The following is a 20329-nucleotide window of genomic DNA, read 5'->3' on the forward strand; positions in this document are numbered from 1 at the left end:
TGTGAAAAAAATAGAGTGGCGCGCCAGCGAGATCTACGTCATTTTGACGTCACATTGGCGCGCGACAAGTCGGCTGCGGTGACTGTAAAAAGGCCTTCACTCTGACATCTCTCCATTAGAGCACATAGAGGTCCTGCTTATTTCAGGCCTGTGTGTAATGTGTGTATCACTGTACCAAGCAGAGTGAAAAATTTAAATTTCCCCTTGCGGGATAAATAAAAGCATGTGTTCTTCTTCTTGATCTTCTTATCTAACTCTCCGCTAAAGTGTAGTTCCCAAAATGTCAGTCTATTTCTTTAACTTACCCCACTATCCAACTAACGTTATTGAGAGTATCGTTGAATGAAAACATTTTGAAACACTTCGCTGCTCCCACTTAGCAATTCCATTGCAACATCCTTGGTTGATGATGTCCTAACATGGTGAATCTGTACAGAGTATGAAATGACAACGATGACATTATTCTTTATTGCTGTTTATTGCCTTTGGCACCATCAGCTGTACTGGAGCGTGGAGCAGTAGAGCGTGATTAATTATGGAGTACTCTTGGCACTGAACATCATACCGAAATGGTATTAGTGTAAGTGTGCATGAAGTGTTGGTTAAGGGTAATTCACATTGGCATTTTTAAACATAGGACACATACCCAGTGTAAGTACATCATTTTATTGCCAAGCTTTTTCCCCTCAAACAAATGTGTGTGTTTGTTCTAGTTGTATTTGTTCACATAACTGTAAGTTACTGTAAGTCTCAAACATATTGTCAGTGCAGTATCTCGTCCTATGTAAGTGGGTTGCAGGTGAACAGAGAGAAGAGCCCAGCTTTGGAAAAGAACATTAAAGTGAGCTTAGAGTACTGACTAGGACAGAAATACATAAAATATGAATGACCTGAATTCTGTTTTAGGATGTAGCAGTTTGAGTGTACTAACTGCACGGTAACATCATCCACTGGTTCTCTTCCATTCTTCAGTTTCTCTTAACTAGGGTCTCCACGCTTATTTCCTGCCTAAATCAAACGTGGCTGGCTGAGTGGTGTTCACATGATTCCAGATGTCGAACAGTATTTAGCACATCACAGCTCTTCAGAAATCAATTATTGTGCGGTAGGGCTTGGTGAGAACCTTTCTGCTCCTGCTGCACACATTGATTCAGTGTCTGGAAATGTGCTGGCTGCTGTTGTCAATGTTACTGCATGAGGAGATCAAGGAGGGTCTGCAGCCAGTCAAGTCAGTTCCCAATGATGGGTTCTGGATTTGAATGAACAAGGAGATCTGTCAGAAGGGTATCTAATGGTGCTTCAGCCTGAAATGACTCTTGGGACCAGTTTGAGGTGGTGTGGCTTCAAAGTACAAACTATCACAAGTCATGCGGTGGCTTTCATATTGTACACAATGCAGATGCTGCAGAAGTACAGTAGAAGAACATTCTTGCTACCTGCTATCTGAACCACTGCTGCAGTTTTAGATATTAACGTTGGCATGCTAACATGGTAACAATCTTAGAGGATGTTGGAATGCTACTTTTTGCTAATTAGCACTAAACACAGAGCTGAGGCTGAGTTGAAGATCATTATTTTTGCAAGTCATAAACCCAAATATTTTTGACCTGGTGATAGAGCTATGATCAGGCCTGAAAAATCAGGCCCGAGCCTACATCAACCTACAAAGATTGTGTCCAAGCCCAAAGTTTTTGGCGTGAGCTCGTTAAAAACCTGAATTTCCACTGCGGTCACACACAGCTGTTCACAGCCCATAAATAAAAAACACTGGGAAATTTGCGCAAACCCAACCCGATTAAAGCCTGATTAATTTCCCAATTCTGAAAAACTACAGCCCGGTCTGGACGAATCAGGTTTGGACCGAGAATCAAAGCTCTATCCAGTTACGGCTCTTGATGAAAAATATTAAGCAATCACCAGAATGATTTAGCCTGAGGGGACCATGAATGATGCCACCAAATGTCATGGCAACCCATCCGATAATTGTCGAGGTGTTTCGCTTAATACCACAAATGTAGACCTCATGGTGGGGCTATAGGAAAGTCAGGGGATCACCAAAGTCATTAGGATTCATCCTTTGGGGACCATGAATATCGGTACCAAATTTCATGGAAAAACATTATATAATCTCTGCATTGAGTATAAATCAATTTGTAAAGTGAAAATCCAGAGACGTGTCTGTCTCCAGGATATAAACTCTTATCTGACTCATGGCCACATTCATATTATATTTTCCCAGTTTGCTTTATAGCAATGAACAGTTTTCTAATAAAATTTAAAAAGTATCATCCTTTAAAAAAATGGTTAGGTTTGTCTTTCCCAGGTAATGAGATCAATTTCACACCCTTTTGAGGTTAGTGAAAAAGTAATACAGAGAATACATAACATATGCCACCAGGAATAAGTCATCGAACCAGTTTTATTTGAAGAAAACCACCCCCTGATACTCTTGCTATTATGATCAATCCATTCCAGGAGTTATACTGTGATGAAATGTTTTAATATACTTTATGGTGCACCAGTTTTCCCACAGCCTGCCTTATCTGCTTCTACTGAAGTTAGAGATTTTACAAGAATCGCTTTGAAAAGCAAACCCACCATACCTAACTTGTTGCATTGAGCTAGAAACAGCAAAAGCAGTAGCAATGGTGATTGGTCAAAAGAGCATATTGTTCAGTCAAGAAAAAATAAGTTGCACTCGTTATTTCAAATGCAGCCTGACTTCGGCTAACACTGTGTTACATTGCTTTCCAACTTTAGTCCTCTAATAAGTTGCTGCATTTACCTGATCTAAATCATTCCTTATTAAACCCGTCAAATGAAAAGCAGCAGGACTGGATTACGGTCGGTTGAGGACACTGTTGCTGGGGTAATTGACATCTCTGTTTCTTGGGTAGTGGAGTGTTGGCAAGAATAAAATTATGTTACATAATTATGAGGCTTTGATGCCAAAAGTTGCCTTGTAACATTTATACATTTAATACAATCACTCACGTTTTGTTCCAGACTGAATTATTTCAACAACTATGGGGTGGATTGCCGTGGAATTCGGTGCACGCGTTCATGTTCCTCAGAGGATACATTTGAAATTGTGTCGGTGATCCTTTGCTTTTCATCTAGCACCATCATCAGTCACAATTTCCAGATGTCCAGTACTTTACATTACATTACATGTCATTTAGCTGACACTTTTATCCAAAGCGACTTCCCATTAAGTGCTTTCAACCTTGAAGGTACAAACTCCAGACAACAAGTAATAAGTGCAAGTACATTAGTTTCAAATAAGCAAAACTACAAAGAGCCATATGAAAGTGCAGCTGTAAATATATATATATATAATCTTTTTATTGGTTTATGACCAAATACCTGCAGAACCTCAGCTGTACTTTGTGCTTAGTGCTGATCAGCAAATATTAGCATGCTAATACGCTAAGATAGTGAGTAAGGTAAATAATACCTGTCATTGTGAGCATGTTAGCATCTAGCATGGCTGTATGTCAAGTCACCTATGTTCGGCCTTATCCACAGGAATAGGAAAAATACAAAACAAATTATGCCAAATGCAAAGTTACATCACCTGGTGGATGTTTTTCTTTCAGCGTGACTGGTGGGGTTCTTACTTCGCCTGCAGCTCCTGTAGCCACTTCATCTCTAATAAGGCCTTTAATTGCCTGCCATCATGGCTTTGTCATGGACATGGCCAGCAGCAACAGAGCCGTCTCCCACCAGTGCTCCCCTCCACCCCGAGCCAATTAATGATTCTTCTCCTAGGATGTCCTGATCAGACCAGGCAGAGAGCAACTCAGCCAGGCTGACAACTGTTCCCCCCCCCCACTCCCTCCCTCCCTGCCCCCCACCCATCCACCCCAGCATCCTCAGCACTCTCCCTCTCCTCTGTGCCCAACCGCGTGATTTAATTTGTTTGGTAATATGAGGATTGGCATGTTCAGCCCAGCTTCACTCCAAAGTGAAATTGGACAAGGGCATTGGAGCCTCACCATGTAAAACCGCCTCACCTTGACAGCTGCTTGAGTGGGCAGCGGATTGCAGTGGAGAGTGGAGGAGGTGTGTGTGTGTGTGTGTGTGTGTGTGTGTGTGTGTGTGTGTGTGTGTGTGTGTGTGTGTGTGTGTGTGTGTGTGTGTGTGTGTGTGTGTGTGTGTGTGTGTGTCAGGATGTACCTCAGAGGAAGGCAGACAGCAATTCACTTCTCTCTTTTCCACAGGGGAGTTTTGTGTCAGGAAGGGAGTCAGCTATGTAGACGGAAGCTGTTTAAAGTGGAGACAAAGGACCAGGTGCTACTGGGGACCAGTCTGCTTCACAACAACGTGCTGGAGCTCGTTCAATCGGTCCAATCAGCTTCCAAGGAGACTCTGGCAAAACAACTCATCCTGTAGTGCATGATGGATCTCGTTGTGATTTGTCACATTTATTTTGTCAGCTCAGCTCTTCAAACTCTGCGTTTGATTGTCGAGATCACAGATATGTGAACAGGACAGCTGCTTATTTTTTTATGTCCAGATTTTTTAAATCCTCTCAAAATCCACATTGCTATTTATTGGCAAATGGTGTTTTTCGTGGTACTCTCTTTGTAGTACTCTAAAGCATGACATGTAGCTATCTATCTGTAGTCTTATTTCCTGTGAACAAGGGGTCTTGTTGCTGATGTTGTTTGACTTGTTTCATTTGTTGACATTTAATGCAATTTATATTATAGCCTAAATATGTTTTAATTTAACGTAGTATCATATATCATCATAAGTATAATGTAAAATGATTTAAAAAAAGGCTCTTACCCAGTACGACTCTGTTCTCTTCGTTCATACCAAAGAGCCGTTGAAAAGAATTGGATCGTTCACAAACATAACGTCACTATGTAACTTTTACTAAGTACTTTTACTTGAGTACAATATACTGGTACTCTTTTCACCTCTGTGTACTTTTAGCGCAAAACTAGCTAGCTTGTTTGTCGTTTCACGTTACATAAGTACTTTATCTCAGGAAAATGCATTACATTCACTCATTGCACTTCTCATTAGCATTTCATACGTCATAATAACAATGGCACATTAATAAGAAAATGTTTAGATTTGTATGGAGGGCTGAGCTAAAAAACTTACCTTGGGCATATCTCACATGAACTAGCAAAGTTACATAGGTAGCGGCATTTACCTACTGAGAGAGGGGACACCTGAACAACTAAACTTACACAACTGAATTTATGGCGAGGGGATCATGACAAATTGACAAATCCTCTAACACTTGGATTAAACGAACAAAATATGTGTCAATAAGTCAGGGTGAGAGAGCTGGAGAGATCTTTGGAAGAAGCCAGGCAGGATGTTTCCCCCCTGCTTCAAGTCTTTAATGCTAAGCTAAGCTAAATGCCTCATGGCTCCCGCTACAGACTAGCAACTTTACTGTAGCCGAACATAGATTATGTGATGTCATATCAAAACAGTTACAGCAAATTTACATTGGAGTATGGTTGCACTTAAGTTAAAATATAGAATATAAGACCAAAAGGGGCATCTGTTCACCATTTTTGCAGCAGCGTTCAACGTTCCTGTGGTTCAACAGTAATAACGTAATATGTATAACATACAGGGAGGAACCCAGGTATGTAGCTAGGCTAACTAGCTTTATGTAAATGCTCATTTGACTGATGGTAACAAGTTCATGTCTATTGAAACTCATTCTGGGAACCATTGAAAGTCACCAAATGTAAAAATAGATGAAGTAGTTTGAGGAAAAAGTGGTGAAAAAAATTCAGAAACGTAGTCCTTCAATTACCTTCACAGTTCACATAATAATGAATTAATGCTTTATCCGTTCCTGTGTTTGAATGGCAGTTTATTTCTTTTCAATTCTCAGCAGATTCCCCTCAGATCGGGAGTTGTTCACTGCTGCCACAGATCTGCATTATTGTCAGCGATACCAACCAAAGTTGACTTAACATTATTATCCTCACACAGCAACCCTCCTGAAAAAAGCTTTAATAAAAGAATGCAGAGGCTGCGACTAGAAGCTATGTATGTGTCTGGAGTGACAGCTTAACAACCTGGCAGACAGACAAGACAACCAGTGAAGCCTATTACATGTATATATGGAAAGTCCGGGTCCGTGCCTCTGCTTCTCCACTGTAACTCGAACAGTAAAAGCTCCTGGACCAGAAACATGCTGAGGCAAGCGAGGAGAGATGGTAATCAGATTAGTTTTTTCAAAACTTTCATGCAAGGCAGAAAGTGGCCATCATTTGTGACTTTGTCACTCTGTCAAGGCCTCTGTTGATCCTGATAAGTCTTGGCGGCTTGATGGACAGTGATGAAGAGCAGGAAAAATGCAAGTCCCTGAGTGTTTAGCTGACACTGCTGCTTTAGAGCCTCGGATCAACCGGAGAAAGAATCAAAGGTAATTGGATTAAAAATCCTGCTGCAATTGATCATTCTGTAGTTTTGGAAAGTTGAGGCTCACAGATATATATATATATATACACACACACACACACACACACACACACACACACACACACACACACACACACAGATACTGATATCCGCTGCTCACACCTGTCACCTCAAACGAAAAGTGAGATGGCCTAGATAGGTAGATGGGGAGACAGGCAAGGTGTTAGAGGGAGCAGAAAGGAGGAGGGATCTGAGGCCAGATTCATTTCCACCTCCAGTGGAGGGAGACCACCTATTTAGCCTGTCTATGAGAGGCCAGGCCACAGGGACGATAACAGATCACAGCCCATCAGTTGCCGGAGCTCAGCTTTAACTGATGGCACGGAGAAGAAAGCCCATGACTGCATTTCACGAACTTACGACTTCAATTTCCATATCATTAAGCTTGTCTGCGTCAGTGCGCTTCTGTGCTAGTTCCCATTAATCCACAGCAATACATAACAAATAACAGTTGTCATGAATTTAACAGTGTCAGTCCTGTGTTGTTTATAGGTTATACAGTACATAAATGTCTTTTTCACTCCTTTAAGCTCATTTTGTCAGTCATATTTCCAGCATATAACCTTGTTACACCTTAACACGGGGGGATATTGTGATGTGTTGTGCGTACAGACAGAATGATCTACCATTCCTGTTTATTGAGTGAAAGAATGGAGGAGGAGCCCCAATCTCCTGTGTTCCCACCTCATTACCCACACCTGGATAGGACTGCGGGGGATCCTAATTTAAGTCACTCGTTAGCAACGTCCTAATGTGTTCTGACAGCAACAAGAGAGAGGGATGAAAAGAAGGTAAAAGGGAAAAATCGAAGGAGAAAGAGGGCGAGGGAGGGAGGGAGGGAGAAGGTGGGGAGAACAAGGCACAGAGCTGTCTCGCCAGAGACAACTGCAGGACGGAAAACCAGGAGGAGGGGAAGCGTCTGTGCGTTACAAGAACTATTCTTATTTCTTGCTTTGATTTCCATAAAATGAGCATCATCCTAAATCATCCGGGCCCTCTGCTGTTGGCCTCGTATGCATAAATCATTAGATTCCTTTGCTAATGCACATAAACTAATGAACACAATACGGCTCCCCACTACTGTACGCTGCAGCACAACAGGAAATCAAATAAAAGCCTGTTTACCAAATAAATTCTTCTGTGTCTGTTAGGTCTGCCTCTGGTTGATTGTATGTTTTGCAGCAGACGCAGCTGCACTGTAGCTACAAACAACACATCGGCATGCTGGGTAATGGATCGGAAGAAATTATCAAGGGAGTTGGGGTAAATTTAACTTCTGAGAGTGAAGCGCGGTGAATTTACACCTCCAAATGGGTTTGGGTTATATCCTCCATTACCTTAAGATTGCAAGAAACAATGTTCACTTCGAGCACAAATCCCATTTTGCTGCCCCCCAGTGAAACGTTTTACAAGATTTCCATGTTAGGCCATATTTAGTAATTGAAAGTCAATGAATGTAAATGGACTGTTCTTATATAGCGCTTTTCTAGTCTTAACGACTACTCAAAGCGATTTCTTCTCATTCACCATTCACACACCATTTACACTCCGATGGCGCAGCATCGGGGGCAACTTGGGGTTCAGTGTCTTGCCCAAGGACACTTCGACATCGTGTGATTCCTTTGATGGGAAAAAAGGGGTTTGTAGGTCTTTACCAAGTGGGGCAGAGAGAAAAAAATTTCATAAAGCAGGCTGAGAAGCTTGAATCGTATTTATTATTTATCACTTAGTCTCGCTTTGCCAGACCTTCCTCCACCGCGGCGCTGCGAATGAGGCTTCGGTAAGTCCACACAGCATTCCGGGATGGGAGAGAAACGTGCTCTGGTTTATTAGCATTTCTTGTTTTGGTGGAACATGTGTATGTTCAAAAGTTGTTTTAGTCATGCAACAGAAAACTCAGATTGGACAGATAGTCTAGCTAGCTGTCTGGATTTACCCTATAGAGATCTGAGGAGCAGTTAACCATAGTCCTCCATAATCCACCAGAGTTTAAAATGCCAACACAACGGAAGCCCAAGGCAACGTATATCTGGTCTAAATGAGTGAAATCCGGCGGAATTTCCGTTGGCAACGGAGCAATCCCGGAAGTGGAACGTCGAGGATATAGACTATTTATCAATACACTCTATGTAGAAACGAAGTAGAGACTAAAAAATGTCAAATAAGGTCTGAGGCTGAACTCGTAGCCAGGACGTAGCAGGTGTCATAGGTGAACTGAGGCTCCAGGATGCCCATTATCTCTACACATAACCTTCCAAAATGTCAATTTCCCGTGATATTAAAAGTAAAGTCTGAAGTTTGTGTCTGAAGGCTGAGTGTCAATTTGAGTCTAAGTCAGTTTGAGGGAGAGCAAGCGCAGCCACGAATCCCTCTAAAACTTGAGACAACAAACTGAATAAGAGAGAAGGTTGGAGAGACAGGGGATCAGCAGGTTCATCTTGACAAATATGAGAAAATGTTCCAAACCCACTCATTAGTCCTGACCTGGTGTATAATTCTGGCTTGGCAGCCTGTCGAAGCTGCGCTGTGAGAGGCAGAAAAAAAGATGTGATAAGTGCAGAGAAAAAGAACAGCTAGTGACAATATGCTTCACGTTGGCATTTGCAGATGAAAAGAGACCTTCTGACTTTCAAGTCACTGAAAGATGAGTGTGAGAAAAAAAAGGAGGAAATAATAAGAAAGTGCCAGAATTAATGGACCTGCAGTATAAATGAGGGACATTGACACTTGCTATTGTTGATAGCAAAAACTAAAACCATGGAGCCAGGAAGTAACTGAAGTTCTTTATTAAAAATAAATAGCTAGAATTGGCTAAATAAACACAGACACCAAAATCTAATTTGTCGAACGGCTTGTGAGTCAAATGTACCGACTAAAGGTTGGCTGTTGACTATGATGCTTAAAGCAGCTAAATGGCAGGTTGTCTGAAACAACATGTATCCAGAATGTGGAGAGTGATCAAATTTAGGAAAAGTAAAGTAAAGTAAAGTAGGGTATCAATTTGCCTTAAAGTTTCCTCTACAAATGAGTGCAACAGGAGACATTGTGTAACTGAAAATTACTTTGTTTAAAGAGCCAGATATTTCCCTCAGGAGTTTGTGGAGACCAAAACAGTGCTACATGATAGTCTAAATACTTTTTTCAAATGATCACATTTTAAGGTATTTAGTCTAAAGCAATTATCAGAAGTGTCCCTAAAAACATGTATAATATGTGGGTAATCTTAGAATGTAAGCTCCTCCTCAAAACCCCAACCTAATAGAAATATTACATACATAATATAATATAAGGACATGACCTCAGAGTCCTCAGTGGTTGCTATGGCCGAAGCAAATTTTAACAGGTGATTTGACAAATGAAATGGAACATTTCTAGAGGACTCAGAGGAGGATTACGGTAACATTTACGTGAGAAACTTGAAATTAGATTACTGACCTGATGAGCCAAGTACAAACCTCTCTGCTGCAGCTAAATGAAGACCCATTTTAGTGCCAAATGAACAAGATTTGACCTTCTTCAATCACTAAATGAATATCCAGCAAGTGTAATAGGCAGCTGGTTTAATGTGTCACCTGCTCCTTTCAAATCATGTGACAATGATAACACTAGAAGCAGCAGCAGCAGACTTTAAACTTAAGCTTTAAACTTTTAAATGATTATCAGTTTTGACTGACATATATATTTTATTGCTTTTTTAAATTGGCTTAACAGCTGCAGAACAGAAATATGGGCATGCATTTCAGCAGGTAAGATAAATATGAATATGCAGTATAAATAATTACGCAATTAATAGTTAATCTTGTACTTACTGTACCCTTGCATGCTGTTGATGCAGCTTCACAATTCACAACTATAACAGATCGCTACTCATACAACGCTGAATAATTCTCTCCCTGATTGGAAATAACATTGGGAAGCCTGGAGCACAAAGATATGAGTTTTAATTTGGTTTGCTGATGCATTCTGAGGGATAAACAAATAGATAGCGGTGTGATCATCGACAGGCAGAGATGGATTTCCTGGTTACTTTTTCACGGTTGACTTTGTTTGTGTAGCATATAGTAACACATTGGTAATGAGATTTTTAAGCTGAAATGACATTCAAATACTGGTACATATCAAGATGGGTAAAGAAAGCTAATGTGATGGGAATATTCATAAATAAATTGAAGTTAGTTACAATTCTGTATGTTTAAGTTTAGCTACCTGCAGAAGATGAAAAGGGTTCGTCAACTGACATTTAGTTAAACCCACGATTGTGCGATAGCTTATGATAACTCGGCACAGCAGGCCTGTCAGTTTGGTGGTGTATTTTTTGTAGCCTTTCCCAAAACCAAATACACAAGGGCAAAAGTGTAAAGAATGGATTAAAATGTGTGCTTTCCTGCTCTAACATGCGCTAAAATCTTTAGCATGTCCTGCTACTACTGACAGAAGTATGAACATTAACTGTTACTTCCAAAGCCAAAGAGCAAAATTACTAACTAGTACTTTAGTTTGTGGTGTTACATGTACAGGGTACATTAAAAAGAAACACATTTACAACTAGCTTGCATTTCCCCACTAGGTGGAAGATAGTCATATAAGAGTTTAGGCCAAGTGGCTAATCTCCGGTGCTGAAAAAATGAAAATTGAAGCCAGGTGACATCAGGCACTGTCAAAATGGCGCTGGCTGGCGCTACTGGGAGCCTCCCACTTTGAGCTTCATTTTGCCTCTTCAGAAACATATGGGTGAGCAAATAGTAGTCTGATATATTTTGTTTACCATACCTGACTAACGCTGCAATTCAAGAACAATTGCGTTTTGTGCTTTTTATTTCCATGTATTCTACATTAGTTGGTGAGGATGATGACTTTTTTGGCTTAGCTTTAGTCTCAGTCTTTTAGCATAATATCACACTAATAAGTAGCCTAGTTATTAGGTGCATATTTAAGACATCTTTTACAGGATTCTTGTTTAAAAAACCAAATAGCCTTTCAACCAACTGAGTAAACGTTAGCTTAATTCGCTAGCTAGCTGTAGCCTTAGCTGATAAAAATCTGCCAATGACAGTTGTCATTTCAGGTGACAAAATTGATCATATTGGACTAGAAATGAGAAGTCTGCTTTTGTGTCTGAACTCAAGGACCCATTGGTCAAAAAATGACTAAGAATTGTGTTGGTTAATCTGCCAATGTTGTAATTTTAAAAGTTACTCATATATATATATATATATTTGCTGATTCTGCATTTGCCACTGTTCCAAGCAGTCAATGACATGAGCCATATTCTGCTTCGTCCTTGTCCAGTGTACTTGAGCATGTTTCCAGCTTGGTGACCTCTGCCGCTGCTTAGAAGGCGTTTTCCTCCTATTAGACTCATTTGTTCTGGGCTCCTGCAGTCCTGCAAAAGGTTTCAGAGTACAGCGTACCTTCACAGTAGGGTTGTAATTAGCACAGATTGAAGTGCTGTGCCTTAGCTACCCCTGTGAAGCATGACAGATGCCTTGAATGATAAACACAGTGCACCGCCTAATCAGAATGCATTTACAGTTACATTTTAAATTCTGAATAAACATGAAATATGAAAAGTGTTGACATTCGGTTTTATGGAAGGATATGCCCTACACTACAGTGTGCGTGAGATCACTTAACCTTTTCATTTAACCTCTTAATGTGTTTTTTTATTCAGTCCAACTGAGGTGCAATTTAAAAGGGTTCACCACTTGACCTACAGCTCCTGTAATAGTGTCAATATCTCAATAAGAGGACTGGTAACACTGGCTGGAAGATTAAATGTGTTTAAGTGTGTGTGTGTGTGTGTGTGTGTGTGCGCGTGCGTGTGCGTGTGTGTGTGCAGCTCGTGTTTGTGTGTGAGTGCATGTACCTTCCAATAAGGCGGGTCAATGTCACCGTATCACTGGAAATAGCCTTCTTATCTACCTGCCGTTGCTGTTCCACTTGACACAAGGGACGGTTGTCAAATGAATCAAAGTTTAAGGGCCTCAGCCACAACAAATAACCCCATTACCTTTGTGGTAGGATTGAGAGATGACTCCCATGTACTCTCCACTATTAATAATTAAAAACACTGATGCTGTTGTCACTTTTCATGAATCAAATTTAACAGTGTAGGGATGGAGGGTTTGTGTGCGCGCGTCAGTGTGCGCTTTGATGTTTGTATGTGCGTGCCGAGAGGTGTGAACCGCACAGGAAATGACTTACAACATGACCTTAGCTGCATGATGATGGATTGTTGTTAAACATTCGTAAGTGAATTATTTTGATGTGCTGCTGAGAACTGATGGCAGCAGGAATAATCTCGCCACAAAAATCATTGGGTAAAACACAATTTGTTTAATCGTTTTTTATGCTAATGTTGAGTAGCGCCAAGAACTGAGAGGTTTGTTTACCTGCAAAATGAAAACTAATAAAATAAAATAAAAACATTATATTTATAGAAACTAATTTGCTGGCCACTCCACAAGCGATTCAGTAAATGAAAGGCTGTTGCTGCCTGTGTTCATGTGTTGGTCTTAAAGGAGCCATACAAAACCTTCCTCAAGTCCCTCAGTGTTATCACGGAGGACAGAGTGGTGGTGTACTGTCACACTGACACCTGTGTGTCTTTGAGACTCTGTGCATGTGTGTGACTTTGTGGGCCAACCTGGTACATTTGTGTCCATACTTTCATGCATACGTGTGCGAGCGTGGAGGTTTGCAATCACGTCCAGCCTGTGTGCAGGAGTCCAAGGGGACCTCGGTGATAAATTGTTGACAACCTGCAGTAATTACTGATCTGTGCTCTGATAGCTTCAGCCACCATGTCCGAGGAGGAGAGATAAAGCAGCAGATAGTTTTCAATCTACCAGTTCATCATATAATAAAGAGGTTGTCCTGTTTGATCATCGCTCAAACAAATTAATATTGGACTCTGTTGTTCTGGAGAGCAAATCAAATCAAAAATCAAAGGTTTTTCCTTTGCTGTGACTTTTAACTTTGCTTTCCAATTTCTCTTCTCCTGTGAGTCACGTTCCCTATGACAGAGTTATAATGGTGCCGAGATGAAAATAATGAATTCACTGTGCACATTCTGACAAGAGGCTCTGCAGCTACAGCATGCTTGATGACATTTAGATAGCATTTGTGTTTCTCTGCGGGTGACCTGTGTCAAAGAGCAAATTTTCTCTTTTCATCTCGATGAATCTCTAATTACAGTGCAGTGAATCATGCTATTTCCTGCTATTGATATCTTCTCGTTGATGACGCTCATTCAATTGCAGGAGGAGTAGCAAATCAAGTAAATTGTGTGTAACTGATGTTTGGGATGTGACGCCTTTCTTGTGGCATCTGTTTGTATTATGAGACCACATGTATTCACGCCTTTTTTTCCAACCATGGCTATTTTGGCAGGGCGCGTTAGCCATCACACTAGCAAGCTAGTGGAATAGGAAATCATCCCTTCAAAGGGAAAAAAAGCACTAATGAAATATTTATAATGTAGTTTAGACATGAATGGGTTAATTGGGAGAATTTCTAACTGTGCATTCACACTTCTTCACACTTCCTCTAATGTGCTGCTACAATGTAATGCACAATGGGAGGTGTGAAAAGCTGTGATTGCATGCTATCTGCAGGTTTGGACCATATCATGTATTTATTACCACTGTTGTATTTTATTTCATAACTTAATTTGAATATGTTACCACCAACCCCCAGTGATGCCATCATTCCCTCATCATTTTAAATCTATTATTTAGGTATTTGCTCAGATTGCAGTGAAGTTGAAAGTTTTAAATGGCGGGAATCAACAAGCATAAATATGCTAAAGTGCTCAAAGTTGCCTCGCAAAGTTAATAATTCTCTGTGGGTTTGTCACTACAAGCTCCACCTCTCACGTCATTCATATACCCCGTTTATACGTACATGGTTATTTTGAAAAACTGAGACATTTCCCTTCGTTTGTGCCCTTCATTTACATTGAAAATGTGCCTCTGAAAACGATTCTTTCTGAAAACTCCAGCCAGAGTGGAGATTTTGGAAAACTTTGTTTGCACGTTTGCAGGTAAACTGAGACAAACGGAGGTTTAGGCAGCCGAGGAAGTGAGGAAGAGAAGAGAGAGGAAGTGATTCGTTGCTATTTTCGGGATTCTGATTGGCTAACGTGGGCTTGAGCTCCTTGTTACACTGCCACCTACAGGTTTGGCATGCTCTTGACGGCATTGACGGCATATATACACGGGTACATGTAAACGAACACTTTTCTGAAAACTGACAGCTGTGCACGATGTTATTTTTGAAAACGGAGAGGTTGAAATGTCGTTTATGAAATTAGCCGGCCACGTGTAAACGTAGCAATAGTCATTTGGACCCATTGTAAATATAAAAAATATGAATTAGTGCAGCTTTAAAGTTAGTGACTTTACTTCTTTAAACTTCCTTTATACTGCATTTCTTTACTTCTTTATGCTTGATTACTTGCAGTCACCATATTGAGGCCAAACATGTATTAGCCAAAAGATAGGTGTGCTAACATTGTTTAGTAATAGAATAGAAGTCAATGGGTCAGCACAGTGATGTGTTTGAAGACATTCACACTAGTGCAAACATTTAAAGATAGAGAACAGAGCCATGTTAAAAACATAATGAAACATAAAGTAAAACTTAAAAGCAATAAAAAAGAAAAAGAAACGGGATCCTCAGCAGCATACTGTATAAGCAACAAATAAGCAACTCAAATAATTTTGTTCAAAAGGGGTAGGAATAAGATAAGAACCATATAAGATACAGATATTTTTTTTATTATCAAATACTGGATCTTTAAGAGCAAATGTATCAGTTAATTTACATATTCATCAACTCTTTTTTTATCATTACATTTTTTTGAGTTTCTCCCCTCATTGCGGCCAACTATTTTTGGCCAATAAGCCTGTTGTCTGTCATTGTGTTGGCTGAGTTTCACTGCTCACTGAGCTCTGTAGGAAATGAATGGGCCTCTAGTGATCACATTGCTCACAGTTGGAACATATGGCAGCATAATCGGATTTGCAAAGGTCTCTGTGTTTCTGCTTTTGTTTTGCAATTGATATCACAGTGATGCATTAACTTACAGGGATATTGCACAATTATTATTTTCCATACAGTTTCAGTGAAAACATCTACTCCGTGTACAATATGTTTTGTTGTTCAGACTGCGTGTCAGTTCTGCTCCTGTGTTATTTTTGTATCAATTCTTTACCACAATCAGTTACTGCCACCAAAATGAAAGGCTTTCATGTAACAATTAACACCCGGTTATGTAATTGATTAACTGGCTATCACACTACTGCATTTGAAAGGTAAACATTTCTAGCAGTTGTGTTGCATAAACAGCTAGAAATATGAACAATGTAAGCAGTTTTTGGTTGTTCAGAGATGGGGCGCAAGATGAACGTACTGCCCATGAGCCCCGAAGACCCTAAATTAAACAAAAATAAAGCGAAACATGATTGGTTTTACCAAGCGAAACATCGCCCACACTTTTGACTGTGTGCGAACTACATTTAGGTTACAGTTTGTAATGTTACCTCTTTCACCTTGCACAACTCCTTTCCTAAGGCAATGAAAGGTTAATGTTTTCTCTGGCCTGTTGACACTGAACATTTCTCTGCACTCCATCCACTTCCTGCCCTGCTACTTCACTGCCAAACTGTTTGCAATCTCCACACTGCTGATGCAGGATAGATGTGGACTCTACAGACCTATCAAACGTCCTCGAATATCACCTCCAAGAGTAAATAAGTCCTTGTGGAGAAGGCGCCTCTGATGTTGTGGGGAAAACAACCTTCTCAAGAATGTGAGAATATCTTTGCTGTTTGAGATGTGTGTGTTTTAATGTGACAACATCAGTTTGGGCAGAGCTGTTCCTTTCCCTTACAGATGCAACTGGCTCTGCACAAACACTGTTTGTGCTGTTTGAATGTAATGAGTCTCAAGGTTTTCTATTCCTCAGTCAACTTCTGCAGCATAAGCCAAAGAAACATTCAGGATCGTTATTCTCTGACCTTGGGCTCTGGGAAGTTGTGATGGGTATTCTTTTTTTTTCACAATTGTTTGACGTTTCATAGACATATGATTGATAGATGTATCGGGAAAACAATCAGATCAATCGAAAAGGAAAATAATAGTTGCGGCCCTGCTTAACCTCCAGTGCAAACCACAGGTTAAAATGTCTAATGCATCAGATGTTGAATTTGCTGGATATAATGCTTTGTTTGGTTATTTGTTGTCATAATCAGTGTGAACAAATTAACAAATGCCCACGGGTTAGAAATGTTTTCTAAACCAATATATTTTATTCAGTTCCTTCAGCAGTTTTCTGATTTCCCTATATAATTCCCTATAATTAGTTGCATTTGCTTGATTGCATTGGTTTATTGATTGTTTTTCTTTGTCCAGTGTTTCCTTAACATATAAAGTGGAATTAATTGATACATTGATATGATAAACTCAGGGGGATGAGTTGAACCATAATCTATCATCAATAAGCATGCTGGAGGGAATATTGGTGATTATCTAGCACAACTACACATGTTTTGTTGCCGTAAATGTGTGCACACTTTAAAGGTCCCATGTTGTAAAAAGTAAGATTTCCATGTCTTTTTTTTAATTATAAAGCAGTTTGATGATGATGATGATGAATAATTTTATTTCGGTTAACATACATGAAAAAAAAACAATTATTTACCACAAATTGCCACCGTATATAACCGAAAAAGGATTAGGCTGAAACCTAGGCTTTATTTTTGCCTATCCTATCCCATAATCCAGGTGCTATATAAATACTGTGAAAGTATCAAAATGCTCAATCCACAGAGAAATGCACCCAGCCCATATTCAGAAACTGTGCCTTTAAACAAGACCTCCGTACGGTTGTGATGTCACAACTATCCTATATATGTAGGTAGAAAGTACCGCCACAGTGCCGTTACAGTCATTCCCTGGCTGCAATGACAAGAGCGCAAATGCGGAAGACCTGGAAACACAGCCATCAAGCTTTTTCGGGACGGGAGTTTAAAATTGAGCGTTTCAGACAGAGGCTGAATACAGGTTTATTCAGACAGTATAAGACTTTTTTTTATTTTTTTTTATTTTTCATTTGTACATTAAAGCATGTAAACATGTTCTAGTAGAAACCCAAAATACAAATATGGACCTGAAAATGAGCATGATATGGGACCTTTTACCAACACTGTAGGTGCTTACTTCCTTTCGTGATGACCACTACCAGGCTCAGTACTCAGGTGGCAGACAGAGTAATAGGAAATGTATTGCTTACAGTGTATCCTCTATCTTTCTGATGCTACAGCTGCTGTGAACTGAGCCATGATACAGCCGCTAATTAGACACGATGGTTTAATCAGCCTAACAAGCCACAGTCAGTCAGTCAGTCAGTCCCTCCGACAGGCTCCTAATGAACCAACAAGTGTTTGTAGTGAAAAGCCTATAGATAATTGAGACCATGCTGATAAAAAATTAAATACAGAAGAAGCGTCTAATTCTAGATCAGCAAGTGTCCTGAGGATTATACAGACCAGTGGGAGAATGCAGACACCTACAGGATTCAATATAATAACTGCATATGTCACAGAGAATGTCCTTCGCTTTAAGGAGGGCTATTTGAATAAATCTCATTATCAGTATGCTGAGGCAGTTTTTACATTACAGAGAACGAGAGAAAAAGTAAGCGTGAGGAAAAAGAGTGAATGACAAAGAGGAGACGGATAGACAAGGAGAGCGAGCGAGATGTAAAATGGTGTCTAACAGAGATGAGAAACAAAGGAGAGGTGAGGAGATATGATAATAGATTCACTACAGAGCCAAACCAATTTACATTCTTAACCCCATCCAGACCAGCTGATGATTAAGAACACAGCTGGGGTCACCTTGCTCCAACTCTCCCTTCTCCATCCCAAATTAGAGACACTTATGGATTCATGACATGCATACAGTGCATAGAGTCACTCGGAATTATATGCCAATATATGCTCAGAGTTAATAAGTGATACTTGCCAACATAGCATATGTATGAGAGAGTATGTTAAGGAAGCAGAGTGCTCGAGCTTGATCTATTTCCGTGCTGTACAGTATGTGGAAGGTTAGAGGTTAGACAGACAGACTCAGGAGACCTAAGTTGTGTTCGAGAGTTCACAAAAAAACTAACTGTCTAGTCGTTTAGTATTGCACTTCCAAAAAGTTGAGGGGCTTTTAAAGGACAGATTTGTAAAATAGTAGTCCAACATTCTTCACTTATTTGCTTTTTTTTCTGAGAGTTAGATGAGAAGATTGATACCACTGTCATGTCTGCAAGGTAAATATGAAGCTACCATCAGCAGCTTAGCTTTGCATAAAGACTGAAATCAAGGGAAAAGAGCTAGCCTGATATGTCCAAAGGTAACAAAATCCACCTACCAGCACCTCTTAAACTCACTAAATATACGTTTGTTTAATCTGTATCAAACCGGAGTAAAAAAAACAACAATTTGTGGCTTTATGTGTGCTGGTTAACTTCCTGGAAGTTACTGTGCCTGGCCAAGGAATAATCAGGCACATAATCCCTCATTAAACCATAATGTAAATTTTGTACTGTATGGATTACAGAAAGTGTTAATCAGTGAGTTTTAGAATTGCTGGTAGGCTGATTTTGTTAGGCTACCTTTAGACAGAGCAATGCTAGCTGTTCCCCCGTTTACAGTTTTTGTGCTAAGACATGAGAGTGGTGTTCATCTTTTCATCTAACTCTCAGCAAGTGAATACGCATGTTTTGCAAAATGTCGAACTATTCCTTGAAAAACAATGGTCAAAATCGTACAGGCCTAGATAATTCCCTTTCTCTTCATTAGACCAAATCTGCCTAAGGAATACCCACATCCATAGGCGGACTGGCAATCTGACAGTTCTGGCAAATGCCGGAAGAGCTGATGCACTCTTGGGCCAATTTGGGCCGCTGGAAAATAATGCGGCAACACTGGCATATCACACAAGTTTGACAAAATATGCAAGGCTGTATGGCTGCAGCCTGGAGCCTCCCATCTGGTGCTCTCAGACTTTTACTTTTCAAAATAAAAGCTTGTGTCTGGTCCGCTATGTCTTTGTACTTTTGTGTTTTGGCTGTTTGAATATGTAATAATATTTTTTAATATGTTATTATTTATTCATTTTAAATATGCAAGCTTTTCCGTTCTATTCCAAGATGGTGCCATGGTAGTTTATTTGAAGGTTTTATGCAATTGCTTCAGTGTGTGTATTTTTTCATTATGAAAGCCTGATGCTGCTGGTGCCATAATCTCAGGTGAGCCTGGTTTTTGCAATTATAAAGCAAATAATGTCCCTGTCTGAAATTGGGCCGGAAAGGGACGGAACTGCCAGGGCCAAATTTTTGTCCCAGTCCGCCCTTGCCCACATCTATCATCCTTTAACAGTTTACAGTTTACATTTGAGTTAGTTTGACTTGAAGTCTGTCTCTCTGTCCCTCTTCTCCAGCCACATTCCCTTTTCCCCAGGCCCATTGATACTTTGATACAGGCCATTTTACTTCCGTCCACCAGATGCCCTCAGTCTTTCTCTCCTTTTGCCATCATGTGACAGCCCCGCCCATCTACACGCCTGTTCCCACTTTCCTCATCAGCCCTGCAGGTATTTAATCTAATCTAAACCCTTTTTCACGCCCTCACACTTTGGCAGTTTGTCAAAGTTGCGGTGTGAGTTTGAGTTTCTGAGGTTGGTGCTGTTTTGTTTGTCTTTTCTGTCTCTCTGACCATCACTGCTTGCAGACTTTCCAATTCTTCCTGTAATTACCCCAAACAAAGCACTTTTTGCTGCTTTGAAAACTTCATGTGCACCACAA

Source organism: Sander vitreus, chromosome 21 (genome assembly GCF_031162955.1).
Source record: "Sander vitreus isolate 19-12246 chromosome 21, sanVit1, whole genome shotgun sequence".
Classification (NCBI taxonomy): Eukaryota; Metazoa; Chordata; class Actinopteri; order Perciformes; family Percidae; genus Sander; species Sander vitreus.